Genomic DNA, 6,286 nt, shown 5'->3' on the forward strand with positions numbered 1-6,286 from the left:
CCCAGCCCCATTTTATATTTTATTTAGAGACAGAGTCTGAGTTGCTTAGCACCTCAGTTTTTGCTGAGGCTGGATTTAAACTCAAGGATCCTCTTGTCTCAGTCTCCTGGCCACCGGGATTACAGGCTTGTGCTACCATAGACAACCTCTGTAATTATCCCAAAGTAACTTTGGTGATTGTGATTTCTGGCTCATTGGCCTTCTCAAACTTGGGAACAACTCAATTATAAGGGATGAGTCTCTATTTAAAGAAAATTTTTGGGAAAAAATTAAGAATTCATGTTTGGACAAATATGATCTTTTCAGAAGTGTAAAATCAAGTTTATCAACTGGGTCTGCAAAATACATTCTAAAATGAATAGCCTACAAGTTATGTTGCTGAAACTGGAGTTTAGTTTATTTATATATATATATATATTCTTCATTTGCAACAGGCCTAAAAATAGATGGGGCAATATGTAGAGACAAGAAGGTGACTGTCTAACTTGTTGAGCTACTAAAGTGGCAGTGGATTATAGTGGTTCATACACTTACTCTGAACTCAGCCTGCCTGTGTTTGAAGCTTACCTTCACCATCAACTACCAAGTGATCTTGGGTAAAATGACTCTTGCCCTATGTTTTAGTAGCAATATCAAAGTCTACTTGTTGATTTTATTTGAAGGTCACCTAAGTTGATTCTCTGAAATACTTAGCAGGCAGCTAGTGCCTGGTTCATAGTGCTGCAAAAGTCTAAGTCAAATTTGCTTAAAACAAACAAATACCATAATAAACAGATAATACAGTTGTCTCTTCTATTTTTCTTATAATTTTGAATATTTCAATTTTTAAATTCTAATATAAAATGTGTCTATACACATATATAAATACACTGCAGTGAATCTCAACACAATATACATTCATAGACTAGTATCCTAATTAGAATAAGATATTCTCCATGTTTGTATAAATATGTCAAAATAGACTTTACTATCATGAATAACTAAAAAAGAAGAATATAAAAAAAGTTATCTAACACTGGAGATAATTAGGGGGTAGAACTCCTTGCTCTCATACACACTTTATTAGTCACTTAGTACATTTTTGGTCTTGTCCTATTTTAATGTTTTCATTACTAAATTTTTTACTTTGTTTAGTCACAGGCTGTTTTTCTAACATGGCTTTTTGTTGAGTTTGCTACTTGGGGCGTTTTATATTTTTCCTGTTTCTATATTTAATTTTAAATTTCAAGTTTTTCACTTTAAATTCTAATGTAATTTTATTGAAAAAGCAGATCTCATTGGCATGTTTTGTATTACTTTGACATTTATCAAGTGTTAATCTAAATGTTTCAAAATTGAATTAAAGCAGAATTCTAATTCTTTTCAGTTTAAAAATCAGCTTGAAATATTTTTTAAGTCATGCTTAAAATTATATTAATTTTAAAAGCATTTTAAAATATAAAGCAATAATTTCATCTTACTATGATAAGTCAATGTTAAACATTTTCTAAAAATATTTTGTGATGAGAAATTCCTATTGAGAGTTCTTGGTGCTCTATTACATTCTAAAATTCATCAAACTTGTTTTTCAAACTTTAAAATGTTATAAAAGTTTTGAATTGAGTAAAATATCTTAGAGCTATAAAAGTAGTTCAACATATCCTTTCTTTCTGTTTTTTTTTTTTAGATTTTAAATATATTTTTAGTTGCAGGTGGACACAACACCTTTATTTTATTTATGTGGTGCTGAGGATCGAACCCAGGGCCTCACACATGGGAGACGAGCACTCTACTGCTGAGCCACAGCCCCTCAACACATCCTTTCTAAAATAACTTTAGCATATGAATAATGTTTCTTTTTCTATTGTAAGAAAAACTTGTTTTCTGCCTGTTTTATAATCACTGTTTTCCTATTTAAGTAGGAAAAATTTAATGCTCAGAGAAATAATATTACCTTTGCTTAGTTCCATTTTGATCTCACATTCTTATTAGCAACTTTTACAAAGCACTTCACAATAAAACTCTCTCTACTACTTTCTAGTTGGTCCTCTATTTATAGTGTTCTCTGAATACCACATTTAAAAAAAATAAAAAACAATGGGACATTTAGGTTATTATCTATCAACAGACATGTCTGGCAAAACAACATGCTTAGACGCAAGGTTTGTTTGACATGATTTATAACAAAGTCACTAAATAGTCAATCATGGATTATATTCATAAACAAGCTTTTAAAGTGATAGCAATAGTCAATAAATAAAACCAATAAATTATTAATATTAATTCTTCTAGGTCTTTTTTTTTCAAGCTATTCAAAATGTTTACTTTGTCTATTATGACTTAGGAGCTAAGAACTAACTTTCTTCTATTCCAGTCTTTGTTAAAGGGTAAGTGGCTGGACCTCATGAGCAAGAGGATTGCATCAGGGCAATAGACTGCTATTCCCCTGGGGTTGCTCACCTGGGGGCCACCGACATCTCAAGAAGCTCATGGATATGAAGCTGCTGAAAGAAAGCAAGAGTTGCAGCAGTGTGTCCTGAGTCATCTATAATGCATCTTATTGTCTTTCCTTTACTACTTCGGCCTATTTTTCCAGCCCTCTCCTCAGATAGGCCAATTTACCCATAGGGATGGATGGATATGTAGCTAACAACTGTTCTTGTATCTGACTCAGTCATAATTAAACCCTTAATGGCAATCATGAAAATCTCCTTATCACTGGTTAGGTAATTGCAGACACAGAGAATGAAAGCTTAACTATAATTATAGGCCTTGTTGCCAGCTGAATATTGAAATGTGTTAGTATTGTGATTACTTAATGTCCCAATGTGGCTTGTGGCCAATGCTTAAAGTACACTCTAGAAAACTATAACAAAAAGCATAAACAAAGCTTAATTCTCTAATAGCATCTTAATTCTACTTACATTGAGGATATATGAACTTTGATAGTACGAACTTAAGCCATACATAGGATACTTCCCAACATAGGTGAGTTTGAACTGAAGATGATGTTGTGTCACCTGCCTGGAAACAAAATCATCTGGTTATATATTCTGGCTCTTGTCTCTGGCAAGTAACTTTCGTTGTAGTCTATTTTGTTTTTTAAAACATGTTAAGGGCATGTTTCAATCATATCACTTATTCCTACTTAGGAATACATCATAAAATTCAGTGGCGCAAAACAGCCATAATATGATGGGGATTTACCAGTTGGCTGGGAGTCATATAATTCCATGTTATGCTCAGCTGGGCTTGGATAGCCTTGGCTCTTACATATGAATTGAGTCCAATTGCCCCAAGTTTTGCTCCTTCTTGGAGTGGTGCATTACTCAGAGCATGCTCTTTTTATGGAGAAGGCAGATGCGCAAAGACAAGCATAAAAACAAAAGCATAATTCAGGGCTTTGCTTACATCATATCTACTAAAAGCTATTGGCCAAACTCACATAACTGAGTCGAAAGTAAAGGGGTAGAAAAGTACTCATTTCTTATTGGAGGATATGCAGTTACATGAAAAAGAGAGTGTATTTGGGGATAGGTGAAGAGTTGTAATCTCTAATATCCACCACATGACTCGGATCAGTCATTTTCAAGAAATGACCAAGTAGCCCTAGAGTTTTCTTTAAACAATCCTCTTCTGTATGAAGAGATACTAGACTACTAACAACCATAATCCATAAAATTTATGTGTTCATCTCTTTTATAATTAATTCCTAATTTTTCTGAATATTTTTATCACTGTCATAAAAATAATAAACTCTCTTTGAAAAATATTTTTGTCTGTATTTTTATTTTTTTGATACAGACTGTTAGTAGGTTGCCCAAACTCTTTTTTCTTTTTCTTTTTTTTAACTCAGGGGCACTCAAACCCTGAGTCACATCCCCAGCCCCTGTTTTGTATTTTATTTAGAGACAGGGTCTCATTGAGTTGCTTAGTGCCTTGCTGTTGCTGAGGCTGGCTTTGAACTCATTATCCTCCTACCTCAGCCTCCAGAGCCACAACAACCATTGCCCAAATTTTAGGCTAAAATAATTATTCTGCTTCAAACTCCCAAGTAGCTGAAAACACAGGCATGCACCATGGTACAATTTATACACATCTTAAATCTAAATAATTATGACTCAACATCTATATGTAAGCATTCAACATTGTTTGAAACAATAGAATAACTAGTAATTGCCATGTAGTCACTATGGCAATATATAATGATCTCTCCCTGTGACCAAATACATAAGTAGTTCCAAGTAATAGAGTCACTTCCCTCTGACAACAGTTAACTTTGAGAATGGAGTACCAGTCATGTTATAAAGAGAGCAAAGAGGAGATTGAGTGTTTCCAGATTTCCGGACTGTGATTCTTTGAAGATTAGATGTAGAAGGAAATTATAGGAAACCTGGAACCATATCATTGCTGTACTCCTGTCAGTTTTTATATTGTTGTAGAGGTGAATTAACATATAAAACACATGATGTAACAGATAATTTTTGGTAAATGCTAAATTCTTGCCTTTTTTTTTTTTGTCAAGCGATCTATAGCAGTGTGGCAGAAATATAGCACTTCTCGTCCTCTTGGGAGCATGTCTAGAATATTCTCTCAGCCTCTATTGCAGGTGGATCAGCAATGTGATGAATATCTGATTAATGAGTTGTGAGGAGTTCTTATATGCATCAGGATTGGACCAAAGCACTTAAAACTTTTTTTTTTTTCTCCAACCAGCCTCTTAATTCAGAAAAGAGCAAAGCCCTGAAAGATGATTCAGTCACATAAAGAAAAGAGCTCATTCCTGGGAGGTAGAGCTCCACTACCAACCACACAATATTTTTCTCTTTGAGAAAGAAATTTTTATTGAATTAAGGTATGATAATTTGGAGTTTGTGATAGCCTTTAATGTAGGATGACCAAAAGATTAAAAAAAAAAAAACTATGCCAATAGTGGAACATTAATGTAAAATATCAAAAAATATTTGTTGGTTTAGTGACTAGATTGTGATTAATAAAGAACAAATAAATATTGGAGGCTGATAGACTAAAGGGTCTTGGTGTTCTCTAGCAAAATATGCTGACATGACACACTAGAAGGAAAACATTGAATTTTTGAACAGGTGGCTCTAAAAAATACTATTTGGAAAGATGGACTGTTAGTGTTTTTTAGACTGGAAATTTGGAAAGATGTTAAATGAAGTTATGGAAATAATTTTTAGATTGATGAACAGAACTAAAACTAATCTGAGGGGGATCAAAAATCTGGAAACTGCCACCAGACATCAAGTAACAGAGGGATGATTGAAAAAACTAAGTAATGAAAAAGAATACTCAGTTGAAGAAATGATTTGGTAATGTGGCAAAGATCAGGATTTTGTCCTATGTAGTCATAAATTAGTACCATTAATCTGAAGCAAAGAGGCAAGAGGGGGAAAGAAGCAAGAAATGAAGTAGATTTAAGACTTGACTAGGAAGGAATATGATCTAGTAGCACATGGATTTGATTAGAAGCAGATAGATCCTTTGCCTTGTATGTTTTTATCAAAACTTTGAAGGAAACCATAAACCCAGGCTCAATAACAATCTTTGGTTATTCAAGCTGTGAGACAAATTTTGGTCCCTAAACTTACTCTATTAGAAGCAGCCTGCAAAACTGCACAACCTCTAAGGAGAACATGCTGCCCAGTTTCCTGCTTATGTATGAGCATAGAGAATAACTCAAAAAGAATAAACTCTCAGAGGTCAGGGATAAGGGACACAATGAGCAAATGAGTCCCTTCCAGAGAGCAGCATCAGAGCCTAACCAAAGACTGAATTCTCAACTGCCAGACATTCAGCCTGTCTGTCTATTGGGTATGGCAGAAACTAGAAATGTATTCCTTAATGTCATAGGTTCCAATAATGAAAAACCAAAACCAAATTAATGTGTAGTACTCTCCATCCAGGGATACCCCAGGTTTGGCACTGGATGCAATGTTGGAGTGATTATGTGTGTTCTGTGTGTTGAGGAAAGGGGGTAGGGAGAACTCTATTTTTTGGCCAGTATTGCTAATTGTGGCAGAGTTTGTGATTGCTCACCACCACATGTATTTTCTTCCTGGGCATGTTACTAGATAATATTTCCAGGTTCCATTGCAGTTATGTAAAAACACTGTATATAAGTGAGGCCAAAGGAAAGTGGGAAGTCTATGCTTTCTACCTCATTTTGTTTCCCATTCAGACCATTCACTGCAGATAAAAATGAAGCCTTAGGAAATGTTGGAGGCACAAGAGATAAAAACCCTGAGTCTCTCTCTCTCTCTCTCTCTCTCTCTCTCTCTCTCTC

The sequence above is a fragment of the Marmota marmota genome, unplaced genomic scaffold (assembly GCF_001458135.2).
Source record: "Marmota marmota marmota unplaced genomic scaffold, marMar, whole genome shotgun sequence".
NCBI classification, from domain to species: domain Eukaryota; kingdom Metazoa; phylum Chordata; class Mammalia; order Rodentia; family Sciuridae; genus Marmota; species Marmota marmota.